We start from the raw sequence: 17462 nt of genomic DNA on the forward strand, positions 1-17462 counted from the left end.
TATCAATGTTTGAAAATAGTATGATCCCTAGAAAATCCTATATTTTCCAGCAAAGTAGTCTTCTACCAAGACTCGGTTATTTGTATGTTTGATCCTTTGAAAATGTACAAGTTTTCCCAGTGAAACTATCAGTATGAAAATATAGTTTTAGAATTCCTTCATGTAAAGTAATTGGGAAAATAATGTTTTACCCCATCAGTGTCACTGCCGGCTGAATGCACTAAAAATGCAGACTCCACGTAGTATTAAATGTACAATACATCTCGGGGAGTCTGTTTCGCCTTTAATTCTTAATGTGTTAATTAAAGGTCTGAATGTGAACTTGTATGTAACCATGCTGTTTGACGATCGAATAACTGATGACCCTCCATGTCACACGTAGTATGGTGACATTTTGTCAACCCTAGGCCTAGTCGGCTCAAACTGTAGCTAGCAGTCGGGATGTGGGAGTGTCTGTGCTGTATAGATCTACACACATAATGCCCGCTCTCCCTCCATGAGACTCTGGTTACACGGTGATAGCACAGTGAAGTGTCGTATCGAGAAGTAGTATGTCACATTTTGTTTTAGTATATTCCCTTATATTAGAGTATAATGTATTTCTTGGTATAATGTATAGAGTGTTCTCTCATATAGTATATAGTATTCTCTCTCTGCATAGTATTTAACATGTATTGACTCATAACTGTACTAACTATAGTAAGTGTCATAGTAATAGTAATAATGAGCGGTAATCCTTAACTATATATATTATAGTTAAATAGAAATGTTGGTTGCATGCCTTTGATACAATTATATATAATATATAACTAAGAATTCAACGACAGTCGGACAGATAACAATATACCATAAGTCCACAATCAAACAAGAACAGGAAGTAAGGTGAGCTATCAGTCCTAAGTCCTTCAAGTCTTACTTATATAAATATATTGGTGTAGATATGGTTTGGGAATAAAAGAAGTTTAAAAGAGTTGGAAATATTTTTATAAGAATTTAACATGAAAAATGAGTTTGATAACCATTCAAAGCAGTTTGGTTGGCAAAGCAGTTAAAAGTATAGAAAATCCTTTTTTTGGTTGCAAGTTATAAATCACATGTGATTGAATCTATAACTTGTTGGATTCAACTTGTATTCCCCACATAAAAGCAGTTAAAAACATTTCAAAGGTCGATTAAGGGGTATGAACTCACCTGCAGTGAGTGAAGTGGATGGAAGTGTCGGGTAGGATGCTAGGTGTCAAGTGATGACTTGAACACACATGCGGATCCTATGTAACATGTAGTGATACATAATTGTATCCAATTAGTTATTTAATCACTAATTTAGTAAGTAAAGACACTATAATGCATGAAAACACTTTGTTTCAAGTGCTAGGAGTGTTAAGGGTTGTATCCAAGGAAAGTATGGCCTCACTTTGGAGTTTACTCCTCAAATGGTGGCCCTTAGGGGTGTTTACGGTTTTTGGACCATTTCCGCCATGAGTTTACGGCCGTAAACTCATGGGAATGGTGTGTTTGTGTGTTTCAAGGTCTCATGTTTCATAAAGAAGTGCCCTAGAGTTGAATCAAAGGCTTAGGAAGTGGTTAGGGCTCAAAATGGCACCCTTTTTGGAGTTTATGATCCTTGGACCACCTTTGAGATTTTATGGTCATAAACCCATGAGTTTATGGCCGTAAACTCATGGTTACTCCAACCATTTCATATTTTGGTGTTTCTAGTTCATGCATGCAATGTTCTAGCCTCTCTTTCAAGCATTAGAAGGGGTTAGGGGCATCAAAACACCCTTTGGGGGTGTTTACGGTTTTGGGAGATCCCCAAACCGTAAACTCATGTTCTTGAGGGTTTTTGATGTTTAGTCCATGGATTATCAAGTATACTAAGCAAACAACTAGCTAGGAGTAGTATACTTACTTATATGAAGCTTGTAAGAGTGTTTAAGACCCAAGAACACTAGTGTGTTCTTGGTGTTTTGAAGATCACTTGAAGATATATGTAAAAATCAAAAAATCCATGGATGAAATAATGTATAAACACTAGATTAAGTGTTGTATGAAAGAATCTAGGAAGGAAAACTTACATTTTTGGCGGATTTGAAAGAATGAACTTATGATACTTGAGAGAAAAACTTGGTGTTCTTGAGTGGGAAGTGGAAAAATAAGGACAAGAGGTGTAAACTCATGCTATATGCATGAGTCTTGGGAAAATGGTGTTTACGACCCAAACACCTTTTGTTTGGCCGTAAACACCTAGCTAAGGTGTTGGATTGTTTTGTTTGTTACACCTCACTAATAACAACACTTCCTTTTATTTAATCGTTTGACGAAAAATAAAATAAAACACCAAATGGACTTAAATTCGGCCAAAAATGTACTGAAATGTTTTTGACTAATATTTGAAGTGTTTAGCTGTGGAAATTATACAAATGAAAATTTCGGGTTGTCACATTCTTGAAGGATTTATGAATCTTTGAAGGATTTACGGTCGTAAACCCATTCAAGGGTTTACGGCCGTGAAAACTGCTCTTGAAGGATTTATGAATCTTTGAAGGGTTTACGGCCGTAAATGGGTTTATGGCCTTTGAAGGTTTGAATGGTGTACGACCGTAAAATCGATAACAAGGATGTTGGATTCGATGAAAAACGCATTTTTGATGTTGCAAAACAACCTCCAAAGGTGATTCTTGATGATTTTCGGAAGAAAAGAGGGTGTTTTTGGTGTTTACGGTTGAGAGGTTAGAGAGAGAAAGAGAGAGTTTTCGGCCAGAAAAGTGTAAATGAGGGGGGTGGATGCTCATATTTATAGGGGGTTTCCATGGTCGGTGGTGGGGCCACCTGTCGCTGGCCTTAAACAGGTGTACGGCCGTAAACGAGTTTACGGCCGTGAACATCACTCAGGCCGAAAACTAAAAGAAAACTCGAATTTTTCACGTGATTTTGGTTCCGACTCATATATCAAAAATTTAATTATATAATTAATTGATTTTCCAAACCAAAGGAATTTAACGGAACTCATTAAAATTTAAATTTTATTAACAGAAATTGGCTAATGGTAACGGAGAGAGAGGATACTTTAGGGTAAAGTGTGCAACATTTAAGTTCCAAAACTCCAAGAGTTTGGAGTTTACGGCCCAAATGGTATTGGGGCCGTAAACCCTAACGGTTATATAAGTGACACTTAGTCATTTTTGTCACTTTTTCAAGTTTAGAAACCATTTCTCTCTCAAGTATCATCCAATTCTTCTTCAAAATCTTCAAGAAAGTAAATGTTTTCTTCCTTGTTTAGTTGATCTCTTACTTAATCTAGTGATCTTACATGATTTCATCCATGAAATCATTCCATTTGATTAGATCTTCAAGCATTCTTCATTCCACCAAGAACACACACTAGTGTTCTTGGGCCGTGAACTCCCTTTCAAGCTCCTTTATTGTAAGTATTCTCACCCTAGTGTGTTATAAGGCTTGTTTCACCTCTTATTCAACTAGAAAACACAAAGAAACACAAGAACAAAGGTGTTTATGGCTAAGGCATGTTCTTGGGCCGTAAACCCTAATAGATGGGGCAAAGTGAGCCCTAGTCCCTTCCTTAGCCTTGGATACTAGTCTAGATCACTTCCATAAAGTGTTTAGGACCTTAAACATCAAAAAGACCAAGAACACATAGGGTGTACGGCTGTAAACCCATGAGGAATGGTCCATGGGCCGTTATAAAAGAGGTGAAATTGTGCCACCATGACTTCCTAAGGCTAAGACTTGAAGTAAGGATGCTTCTTTATGACTTATAAGACCTCAAAGCACAAAATGGTTCTTAATACCATGAGTTTACGGCCGTAAACTCATGGGGAAATGACCATGGGCCGTAAACTCATGAGTTGTTACCATTTGGACCATAAACTCCTTTGAGAAGCCCTACACCCCTTAGATGCAACCCTAATGTTTTAGGGTGTCTTTATTTGAGTAATTAGTTGTTAATTGACTAATTGGAGACATATCTGTGTCAATATATGTTAAACAGGATCTGTGTGTGTGTGCTCAAGTGTTCACTTGACACTTAGCATCCTATACCATACGTTCATCCAAACCACTCACTACAGGTGAGTTCATAGCCCCTCAATTAACCTTTTATATGTTTTTAAATGCTTTTATGGGGGTGGGATTCAAGTTGAATTATATTAGTTATTATATCAATCACATGTGATTAATAACTAGTACACATGCTTTAAACTGTCTTGTCAACAAAACTACTTCAAAATGATTTCCAAACGCTTTTACATGTTAAACTCTTTATCAAACTTTTTTTTTCTATACAAAATCTTTCCTTACAAATTTTGTTATAACTGTGTTTCAAACAAAGGATTTCTTATGCTTTAAACTGTTCATATCAAACAAACTACTCTTAAATCGTTTTTATAAATTGACATCAAGTCATCAATATTTATTATTAAACTCTTCAAATGTTTTACAAACCTTCTTTTAAACTTTTATATATTGTCAAATGCATGCCTATATATGTATAGTTATGTAAGTAATGTTTAAAGGACTTAGGACTGCTAACTCGCTTTAATTCCTTTTCCTTGTTTGGATGTGGCTTTAGGGTATCGGTTATTTGTCCGAATGTCGTTTAAATATTAGTTACATATTATGTATACATATGTAGACATAAAAGTTCCATTAGTCAGTTCAGTACCTTTGGGTAGCAAAGGCATACCTTCATTCAGTCATATACATACATTACTAGTAACTATAATAGGTATAGTTTAGGAGATACTATTTACTATTCCTTGTACAAGGATGATACAAGAGTTAGTTCATTCATGAGTCTATACAAATATACTACATACTATATGAAGAGATACTATTACATACTATATGAAAAGAATACCATAATAGAAAATACTAGACAGAGAATACTATAACAGAGAATACTATACAAAGGATACAATACAGAGAATACTATACATAGAATTTTATACTATAACAAGTATATTATAACAAGATTCATAGATAACATAATGTGAGATACTACTTCATGACACATCGACCATTTCGCTATGTCACGTTTTGTAACCAGAATCTCCTGGAGGGAGAGCGTGAGTTTGCGTATAGATCTATACTGGATTGACTATCCCGCACCTTTTTTGTTCGCTACAATGGGACTTGCAAGTCTACGGGTGCCAAATGTCATTTCTTCCGACAGCTTTCATCGTCGTATTATAGTCAGATTAGTATGGTAACAGTCATATCACATTTTTCCTTAATTAAACCATTGGTTTTAAGGTAGTTATTACTTCAGTGATTAATACAAATAATACTGTAGTACACATATATATTTTCCCTTTATTTTCAAATTGTAATCTTCTCACATAAAGGGTAATATAAGGCTATATTTTGATAATAATAGTTATACATGGGAAAAGCCTTCATTCTTATAGAGAGGCAAACCTTCAAGACAGTCGAGTCTTGGTAGAAGACTACTTGTTATACTAATAGGAAATATAGGATTTTCTAGGGTTTTCATACTTATACAAACTTTTTCACTAAACATTTACTAGTCTTTTCTTTACAGTTTTACAAAGCAATGACACTAAAATACTTATGAGTTTACCAGCTCAAATGCTGATCTACGCTTTCAAAATAAGTTGTATTTTTAGGTCACCAGTAGACAGGTACGTTGACTAGGTTTTGAGAAGACGGAGCAGTCAAGACTCGTCTTTTATTTTGATTACCTATTTTCATGTCTTATTCTATGAAAGAACAAACATGTATTAAAACCTTACTATTAATGCAATGGATGATGTTGTTGCTTGTTTACTACTTTACATTGTTGTGATACTTTACATGACGTCATCCGCCCCAGAACGTTTCCGCCGTTCTTGGTTTTGGGGTGTGACAGATTGGTGTCAGAGCATTGTTTATAGTGAATTGATTATATCAACCCATAAAAGATATACAGATTATAAATACAATGGGATTAAAATTTCTCTGTCCAAGAGTTTATACTTTTAAATAATAAAATATTTAACTAAGTATACATGCCTGCATTCATACTAAAATCAGTGTCACAATGACAAAAGCAAAAGTATTACGATTGTTGAATATCACAAGTAAGCTCGGGGATGTATGGTCAGTCCTGGGAGTGGCATAGCTTGATCAACTATGTTGGTCCAAGGAGTGATTAGCATATGCCCAAAATGGTTGTGATATGGCAACAAGTCTAAAAACTTACCAACACTACTACAATGGAGACATTAGGAGTATTTTGAGTTACTATGATTACTTAGTTAGGAACTAAAGATCTTCTTCATTAATAGGTCAATAGTTGCTAAGTGGATACACTAACGTTATATGTAACTAGGATGACATAGACTTAGAATGTGTGAAATTTTGCTTTACCCCCTGTTCCTTGTGAATTTGGAGTTAAGGTCACTTATTCGACTGCCTATCCTGTTTTGATTACATATAACTGGTACGCACTTTACAAATATTGAAGTAACTGATGAAGATTATCTTATAATTATCTAGTTAGTACGTCTAATAATTATTTCGTTACTCCAATTCTCACGTAGATAACATGGCTGGACCCCATCCCCACGACGATCTGTACTTCCCAAACGAAGGCAATGCTGGATGGTTTGGAGAAGAGCCAGAGGATGATCATCATATCCCTTTGGACGATCACCATGCTGAAGGCTTTTCGGATGGTGCTAACTCCAAGCCTGAGGTTGAGAACCTACCCCCGGTGGCTCCCAACCCAAATCCTAACCCTCGTCCGGCATTTCAAAGCCCGACGCCCCCTTGGGTAGAATGCTTGGAGACATGGAGTGAAGAGCAAGATCAGCCCATTCCATTCAACGGAGACCGAAGCTTCTATAACCTGAGCGAGGGAAGCTCAGTAGACAGGGTTCTGCCAATCCTGGTCCGTAGGGTTGCCCAAAACGAAATCCAAGGCAGGACAACTCTCCATCGCGTCATAGAGGTTGATGCCAATGCAAGAATGCATACCATCCGTACCACCCATCTTGAAGATGCTCGTAAGAGGTCTGGGAGAGACCATGAGGCTCTGCTACAAGCACTAGCTATTATTCGAGCCGAAGTCATAGAGTTCCGAGTACGAAAGAGGGTGTACAAAAGACACATGCTTGATATGGAGTGCCAACTGGTTCACCAGAGGGATGACCGTCACCAGTAGGAGATGCTTTACTTTCTTTCCTTGTTATAAGGAATCATTTTCCTGTCTATGCCCTATGTAGCACTTTTCTATGTAACTACCCCAGTACCGTAAGTACTTTTAGTTAGGCCTCTATGCTGTCAAAACTTTTCCACTCCAGATACGATGTAAGACCTACTACAAGGTCAATTTTTTTCCCAAACTTTTTACGTCATAAATTTCAATGATATTGACAGTCAGCTAATTTCTGTGTCAATCTTTGTTCAAATACATTCATCCTACTATCGTTAGAATTCTACCTAAAACTCACTCTAGTCAAGTTTTTGAGCTATGGTAATTTAGCTCAGGGATCACTTCAAATTCTTGTCGAAGTTTGGATAGCAATCGTCTTATAACCATTCTATGAACTTATTTCTACTCTTTACTAGGACTGCATCATAGGGATGTAGGTCAAACCCTCGAGAACTTACTTCTACTCTTTACATGAATGATCAAAATACATCCAGGTTCAACCATAATCACTCACGAACTCCTTTTCTTTCGTATAACAGAATCATGTCGTCATCCAGAAATAGTCAGCCGAACAACGAAACCCCTATCATTCATATCGACGCCTCTACATTCCAATCTGCAGTAACAGCTGCAGTGGCAGCTGTCCTTGCAAACCTCAGCACTAACAACGCAAGCAAGGCTGGCAAGGGGGTTGACAATTTCGATCGTTGTATCGATCCGGGAAGCCAACAAATGATAATAATCACAGGCTTGCAAAGCCGAAAAACTAAGAACGGGAAACGAAAGCGTCAAGCCCAAAAGGAGCGCAAGTGATCCCAAAGACTTGCCATGCAACAGCAACAAGTGGCAACCCCTGCCATCCCAACACCGATCAGACCATACGAGGGAAAACTTCCGAAGTGTGACAAGTGTAGCTTTCATCATAATGGGGCTTGCCATGAAATGTAATGCTGTAATTTCCACAAAATAGGGCATCATACTCGTAGTTGTGGAGCACCGGCATGACCCACACTCAAGTCCCTGACATCGGAGTCAACCAGGCTGGCTATGGTTGCGGTGAAAACGAACACTTTAAAAGGAATTGTTCGAAAAGGAAGAACAACGAAAGAAACCGTGTCCAAATAACTCCGACCCGACACATCACTTCCACCATCGATGCTGGTGCAAGCCAGATATGTCACCAATGTGGTGAGATAGGACACCTCAAGAAGGATTGTCCAATAACAAATAACTCCGGCACAGATGGGAAGATACTAAGGATCACTGCCGTAGGAGAGACTACTCTGGACCCACGTTGAAATACTAGGGCGTTTCGTTATAATAGACTTATAAACTGTTAAACACTAGTGCAAATCGAGTCTTGTCTTTTGCGAGATCCCGACAGTCAAGGGGCTCTCGTGCTGCATATACTTGCTTTTGTAGTATACCTTGTTCGCAGCAATAGTCTTGTAGTTAATCTAAAGTACTGAAACTCTATTAAAAGTTGCACTGTTGTGCTTTGTCTGTAATGCCTTTATGATCTAGTCTAATGCCTTTATTTCTAAGTGAGTCCGATATTATCATATAACTTGAGTCAATGCGACCCTCACAATGCCGGTTTCGTGCATAAATTCTTTTCTCTGAAATCGCCTTTCTAGCGAAGCCGTAATTCCAGAACTCCGAGGTACTCATGCATAGAGTACCTTATGTTTCGTGTCCTTCCGGAAGAAACCTCAGAAAACCTCCCTGGAGTACCACTCGTACAGTACGCCAAGTTCAACCCGAAGACCCATACGGTTGATCTATCGCTGAAGAAAGTATACGCAAGGGTGGTATATAATCAAGGTTCTACCGACTTAGAATTGATGATTCCGCTTTAATTTCTTTTCCTTGCTTGGATGTGAGCTTAAAGAATAATCATTTATTCGACTGCCTTTTCAATCTTAAATTATATACAACTCGTATACACGAAGCTGTGATTGATGAACCAAATATGACTTCTGATATGAACTTCAGGACGGAGACTGCTCAAGACTACGAGTGAGCATACTGCCATGCGAATAAACTTAGAATCCAACCAAATCGCCCTATAGCCTAGCACCTACAGAGATGCAAGAACTGTCCGGTCAACCTAACGAACTGCTCAGAAATGGCTTTATAAGACCGAGTTACTCACCCTGGGGAACTTCAGTCTGGTTCGTCAAGAAGCAAGACAGATTAGTTAGTATGTGCATCGACTAATGGAGACCTCGACAAGATTTCCATTAGGGATCGTTACCCTCTGCCTCGCAAGGATGGATTGTTTGACCAACTGCAAGGAACGAATTACCTTTCAAAGATGGATCTGAGATCCGAGTATCGCCAGTTGCGATTGTTAGAGGAGGATGTCCCGAGGACGGCCTTCCGAACTCAATACGGATGCTACGAGTTCGTAGTGATACCTCTCGGATAAGACCAATGCGCCTGTAGTATTCATGAACTTAATGAATAGGGTATGCCACCCTTACTTGGATCAGTTCGTCATTTTCCTTATAAATGACCTACTTATCTACTCTCATAGTAAGAAAGAGCATAGAAGCATCCACGACTCAATCTACCGCGCGAACTCAGTAACGTACATTCTACATTCCACATCTCAAACTTGAAAAAGTGTCTGTCCGACGAGACTCTCGTAATCCCACTCGACGAGAACGAGATAAATCAGAGCCTCAACTTCATGGAAGAACCTGTAGAGATCATGGACCGTGAGGTCAAGCGAACGATGCAAAGCCGCATCCCGATAGTGACGGTTCGCTGGAACGCCAAGCGAGGGCTGGAATTCACTTGGGAGCGCGAGGATCAATTGAAATTGGAATATCCTCATCTATTCGCTTAGTTATTCATAACTACTTTCATTTGCTTAAACTCTAATTTCGGGACGAAATTCCATCTAACGGGGGGATGATGTGACAACCCGAAATTTCTATTATGTACAACCATTCACTTCATTAGAAGTCAAAACTGTATCTACTCACTTTTAAGCTTTTTGGAGTCAGTTTGAGTGTTCTAAAGCCTAGTACTGTAATAGATAACTGGAGAGAGGATACTTTAGGGTAAAGTGTGCAACATTTAAGTTCCAAAACTCCAAGAGTTTGGAGTTTACGACCCAAATGGTATTGGGGACGTAAACCCTAAGGGCTATATAAGTGGCACTTAGTCATTTTTGTCACTTTTTCACCTTTTCAAGTTCAGAAACAATTTCTCTCTCAAGTATCATCCAATTCTTCTTAAAAATCTTCAAGAAAGTAAGTGTTTTCTTCCTTGTTTAGTTGATCTCTTCCTTAATCTAGTGATCTTACATGATTTCATCCATGAAATCATTCCATTTGATTAGATCTTCAAGCATTCTTCATTTCACCAAGAACACCAAGAACACACACTAGTGTTCTTGGGCCATGAACTCCCTTTCAAGCTCCTTTATTGTAAGTATTCTCACCCTAGTGTGTTATAAGGCTTGTCTCACCTCTTATTCAACTAGAAAACACAAAGAAACACAAGAACAAAGGTGTTTACGGCTAAGGCATGTTCTTGGGCCGTAAACCCTAATAGATGGGGCAAAGTGAGCCCTAGTCCCTTCCTTAGCCTTGGATACTAGTCTAGATCACTTCCATAAAGTGTTTAGGACCTTAAACATCAAAAAGACCAAGAACACATAGGGTTTACGGCCGTAAACCCATGAGGAATGGTCCATGGGCTGTTATAAAGAGGTGAAATTGTGCCACCATGACTTCCTAAGGCTAAGACTTGAAGTAAGGATGCTTCTTTATGACTTATAAGACCTCAAAACACAAAATTGTTCTTAATACCATGAGTTTACGGCCGTAAACTCATGGGGAAATGACCATGGGCCGTAAACTCATGAGTTGTTACCATTTGGACCATAAACTCCTTTGAGAATCCCTACACCCCTTAGAGGCAACCCTAATGTACTCCTAGCACTTGAATCAAAGTGTTATCCATGTTTTAGGGTGTCTTTATTTGAGTAATTAGTTGTTAATTGACTAATTGGAGACATATCTGTGTCAATATATGTTAAACAGGATCTGTGTGTGTGTGCTCAAGTGTTCACTTGACACTTAGCATCCTATACCAGACGTTCATCCAAACCACTCACTACAGGTGAGTTCATAGCCCCTCAATTAACCTTTTATATGTTTTTAAATGCTTTTATGGGGGTGGGATACAAGTTGAATTATACTAGTTATTATATCAATCACATGTGATTAATAACTAGTAAACAAATGGATTTACTATGCTTTAAACTGTCTTGTCAACAAAACTACTTCAAAATGATTTCCAAACGCTTTTACATCTTAAACTCTTTATCAAACTTTTTTTCTATACAAAATCTTTCCTTACAAATTTTGTTATAATTGTGTTTCAAACAAAGGATTTCTTATGCTTTAAACTGTTCATATCAAACAAACTGCTCTTAAATCGTTTTTATAAATCGACATCAAGTCATCAATATTTATTATTAAAATCTTCAAATATTTTACAAACCTTCTTTTAAACTTTTATATATATTGTCAAATGCACCTTTTTTGTTCGCTACAATGGGACTTGCAAGTCTACGGGTGCCAAATGTCATTTCTTCCGACAGCTTTCATCGTCGTATTATAGTCAGATTAGTATGGTAACAGTCATATCACATTTTTCCTTAATTAAACCATTGGTTTTAAGGTAGTTATTACTTCAGTGATTAATACAAATAATACTGTAGTACACATATACATTTTCCCTTTATTTTCAAATTGTAATCTTCTCACATAAAGGGTAATATAAGGCTATATTTTGATAATAATAGTTATACATGGGAAAAGCCTTCATTCTTATAGAGAGGCAAACCTTCAAGACAGTCGAGTCTTGGTAGAAGACTACTTGTTATACTAATAGGAAATATAGGATTTTCTAGGGTTTTCATACTTATACAAACTTTTTCACTAAACATTTACTAGTCTTTTCTTTACAGTTTTACAAAGCAATGACACTAAAATACTTATGAATTTGCCAGCTCAAATGCTATTCTACGCTTTCAAAATAACTTGTATTTTTAGGTCACCAGTAGATAGGTACGATGACCAGGTTTTGAGAAGACGGAGCAGTCAAGACTCGTCTTTTATTTTGATTACCTATTTTCATGTCTTATTCTATGAAAGAACACACATGTATTAAAACCTTACTATTAATGCAATAGATGATGTTGTTGCTTGTTTACTACTTTACATTGTTGTGATACTTTACATGACGTCCTCCGCCCCAGAACGTTTCCGCTGTTCTTGGTTTTAGGGTGTGACACAACAGCTATCACACTAGCATCAAGGTTGCACCTTTCGAAGCCCTCTATGGCCGTAAGTGCAAATCCCCACTGTGTTGGGCTGAGGTGGGTGACACGCAGCTAACCATAGGTCAAGTCCCTGATAGCACTCTCACTGGCCCAGAAATCATCCGAGAAACCACCGAAAAGATCGTACAAATCCGAGAACGACTAAAAGCTTCAAGAGATAGACAAAAGAGCTACGCCGATAAGAGACAAAAACCTTTGGAGTTCCAGGTTGGTGACCGCGTTCTGTTAAAGTTCTCACCATGGAAAGGCATGATACGCTTCAGAAAGCATGAAAAGCTAAATCCGAGATACATTGGGCCTTTCAAAATCCTTGCTCGGATCAGCCCCGTAGATTAGAAACTTCTTTTACCCCAAGAGCTTAACAACATACATCCCGTCTTCCACGTGTCAAACCTCAAAAAGTGTCTATCCGACGAAACTCTTGTAATTCCACTCGATAAAATCGAGGTCAATGAGAGTCTTAACTTTGTGGAAGAGCCAGTCGAAATCTTGGATAGAGAAGTCAAACGAACAAAACAAAGCCGCATCCCGATAGTGAAGGTTTGCTGAAATGCCAAGCGGGGACCTGAATCTCTTGGGAGCGCGAAGACCAGATGAAACAGAAGTATCCGCATCTCTTTCCCTAGTCCATAATTGTATTCGTTTTAGAATTTTGGGACGAAATTCCCTCTATCGGGGGGATGATGTGACAACCCGAACCTTTTTTAGTCAACGAAAGTCCATTTCCGTTAAATAAAAATTTCGAATTTTATTTATTTTGTCAAACTTGTAAGGGTTGAAAACAAATTAGATTATATAAATTAAATTTATATAAGTGTCGGGTCTAAAATCGTGAGAAAAATCAAGTTTTTCTTCGAAAATCAGCTAATTCTAGTCATCTCGATGTTTACGGCCATAAACCGTTCATGATTGGGTGGACCCCACTACCGACCATGAACCCAACCTATATATATATATATATATATATATATATATATATATATATATATATATATATATTGTGACAACCTGAAATTTCCATTTGTTTTAACTCCGCAGTCAAGCACTTCAAAAATTAGCCAAATTCATCTCAAAACATTTTTGGCCGGTTTTAAGTCCGTTTGAGTATTTTATTTTAATTTTTCGTCAAACGAACAATTAAATGGAAATGTCCTTTAGGAGTGTTATATAGAAAATAATCATTTAACACCTTGACTAGGTGTTTACGGCCAAACAAGGGAGTTTGGTCCGCAAACTCTAATGGCTATATATATGGCACTTAGCCATTTTTCCTTCATTTCTTCCATTTCAAGCTAGAGAAAACCCGATTTCTCTCCCAAGGATCTTCAAGTTTTCGTCCCAACCCTCGTATACATAAGTACTTCTATCCTAGAGTATATTAAGGCTTGTTATACTTCCATGTATCAAGAAATCACCCAAGAAACACCAAGAACAAGGTGTTTATGGTCCAAGGTGTTCTTGGACCGTAAACCCTAAAATGGGTGCCAAAGTGTGCCCTAGTTCCTCCTAAGCCTTGACAACTAGCATAGATCCTTTCCTTGATGAGCTTAGCACTTGAAAAACACCAAAAACCCCCCAAGAACAAGAGTTTACGGTTTGGGAATCTCCGAAAACCGTAAACACCTTCCAAAGGGTGTTTTGATTCCCTTAACACCTTATATGGCTTGTATATGTGACTAGGACTTTGCATGCTTAACCTAGATACACCAAAACACGAAAGGAAGGGTTAAACATGAGTTTATGGCCGTAAACTCATGTGTTTACTTCCATAAACTCCTCAAGGAGTGGTTCAAAAACCGTAACCTCCACCTAGGGTCCATTTCGAGCCCCAATCACTTCCATAGCCCTTGATTCGAGTCTAGCATAATTCCTTGAGTAGTTTAAGAACTTTAAGCACCCAATGACACCATTCCCATGAGTTTACGGACGTAAACTCATGGGGGAAATGGTCTTGAAACCGTAAACACCCCTAAGGGCCACCATTTGAGGAGCAAACTCCAATGTGAGGCCATACTCTCTTTATATGCAACCCTTGGTGCTCCTAGCACTTGTGGTAAAGTTTTTTCGTGTATTAGGATGCCTTTACTTGCATAATTAGTTGTTAAATGACTAATTAGATACTTAAATGTATCATAACATGTTAAATAGGATTCGCGTGTGTGGTCAAGTCCTCACTTGACACTTAGCATCCTATACCGTCCGCTCATCCGAATCAACCACGACAGGTGAGTTCATACCCCTGAATTAACCTTTTAAATGATTTTAACTGCTTTTATGGGGGGGGGGGGGGGGGAATACAAGTTGAACTATAGAGTTATTATATCAATCACATGTGATAAATAACTGTATAGCAAAATAGATTTTTGCATGTTAAACTGCTTTATCCAGCTAAAGGTTTTCAAATCTCGTTAAAGTATGAATATCTCTTTTTAGATTATTAAAGATTTTCCAAAGGTTTCCAAAGCTTGTTTTATAAACTGACATCAAGTCATAAATTCTTATTTATAAGTTTTCCAAAGGTTTTTACCAAACTTTCTTTTATGCTTTTTTATTATAAAATGCATGCCTGTATATGTATAGTTATATAAGTAATGTTTAAAGGACTTAGGAAGGCTAGCTCGACCTACCTCCTTTTCCTTGTTTGGATGTGGCTCTAGGGTATCGGTTATCCGTCCGAAGGTCGTTTAAATATTAGTTATATATCATGTATACATATATAGTCTTAAAAGTTCTCTCAGCCAGTTCATTTCCTTTGGGTAGCAAAGGCATCCTTCCATTATTCATATACCTAAAACACTAGTAACTATTGTAGGAATAGTTAGGAGCTTCTATTTACTCTCTCTCTAGTACGAAGAATTACTCAGGAGTCAGTTCATTCGTGAGTCTATACTATTATTTTAGTACTTTAAATAGAATGTGACGCACTATTTCCCGATACAGCGCTTCATAACGCCATCGCCGTGTAACCAGAGTCTCTTGGAGGGAGAGCGGACATCATGTGTAAAGATCTATACGAGACAGACACTCCCGCATCCTGACTGCTAGCTACAGTCCGAGCCAGTATGGCCCATGGGCGACATAATGTCACCAACTCTACGCATGACCTGGAGGGTCATCAAGTATTCGATCGTCAATCAACATGGTTACATACGAGTTCACATTCAGCCCTTTTATTCATCCTTAGACTGAGCCATGCGTATTGTCCATTCGATACCCTCCTGGAGTCTATGTTTTATTCACCTTTAGACTGAGCCAGGCGTATTGTCCATTCGATACCCTCCTGGAGTCTATGTTTTATTCACCTTTAGACTGAGCCAAGCGTATTGTCCATTCGATACCCTCCTGGAGTCTATGTTTTATTTACTTTAGCCAGCAGTATTACTGCTGAGGTATAATATTATTTTCCCCTATTACTTTTACTTGTGATTTTTCTCACAATTCCTTTAAATTAAAAACTATATTTTGATAATGATAGTATTTTTGGGGAAATTACTCCTTAAAACATAAAACTGTCGGATCTTGGTAGAAGAGTGCTTTTGATAGAGATACTCCTTGGTTTAAACATAGAACAATTGGGTCTTGGTAGAAGACTGATTTTATTTAGAAAATATAGGATTTTCTGGAAAGAATTCTAACACTCTGTAGATTCTAAACCACCATCATTGTGTGAGATTATTTTAAAGTAAAACCTGTTTTTATACCAATGTCATTAAATACTTATGAACTCACCAGCATTAAAAATGCTGATACTCGCTTTCAAAATAACTTGTATTCTCAGGTCATCGGTAGACAGGTACACTTCGGGAGCTTTTGTGAAGACAGCCTCGTACCGAGCTGCTTTATATGTTATTCTCTGTATTTTACTCTTGATGTTGTTGCTAAATGTAACATATGAAAAATTATTACTATTAATGCAATGGTTGTTGTACTTTGAATATATACTGCATATGTTGTGATACTTGACATGACGTCCTCCACCCTAGAACGTATTCCTCCATTCTCGGTTTTGGGGTGTGACATATATATATTGTAACAACCCGAAATTTCATATCACTTCTTGTAACTCAAATTGTAATCCAATTCGATCAACCAAATGCTGTTTCCAAATCTGTTTCCGATTTCGTCGTTAAATTAAGTCAGTAACATATATCGATCTAAAATGACTTAATGGGTGTCTTAATGCCATTTGAAATCATTCTAACACCCCATAATAGTCATCAGAATAATTCTAGAATCGACCATATCGGGTTACGGCAACTTGGTCGGGTGTGACCAAAAGCCCCGCCTAACGCCGGTATCGGGTAGAATTCCACCGTGTCCAATTCCCGAACACTATATAAATGATTCAAAGCTTTCATTTGAAGCTTTTGGCCATTCTTCCATAAACACTTCCAACCTCTCTCCTCATCCATAATCAATGGTCCAAAAACAAAGATTTAAGGCTCCAAATCAAAGAGGTAACATCCCTAACTTGTTATCTAACCTCTTTAGCCTTCAAATTGATGTTTAAATTGAGTTTTAGGACCTAGAACATGTGTTTACGGCCAAGGATCAAGCTTGGGACTTAGATATGACCTTAAGGCTTGCAATTCGGGACTTGAAACACATAAAACATGAATTTTGTGGGACAAAAGAGAGTTTACGGCCAAGGCTCCTTCTTGGGCCGTAAACTCCTCAAAAATGGGGATTAAACACCTTAAATCATGTCTAAATGCCTTGTAACTCAACCAATAGCCTTGTGGTAAATCCTAGGTCCATCTAAAAATAGTTTGGGGCTTAATAACACATCAAAATACCACATATAGGAGTTTACGGCCTAGGAACATACCCTTTGGCCGTAAACTCATGAAACCATGCCAAATGATGCCCCTAATTCACCCAAAGGCTTGGAAAAATTTCTAGAAATCACATGTGATTGTT

The sequence above is a fragment of the Lactuca sativa genome, chromosome 2 (assembly GCF_002870075.4).
Source record: "Lactuca sativa cultivar Salinas chromosome 2, Lsat_Salinas_v11, whole genome shotgun sequence".
NCBI lineage: Eukaryota > Viridiplantae > Streptophyta > Magnoliopsida > Asterales > Asteraceae > Lactuca > Lactuca sativa.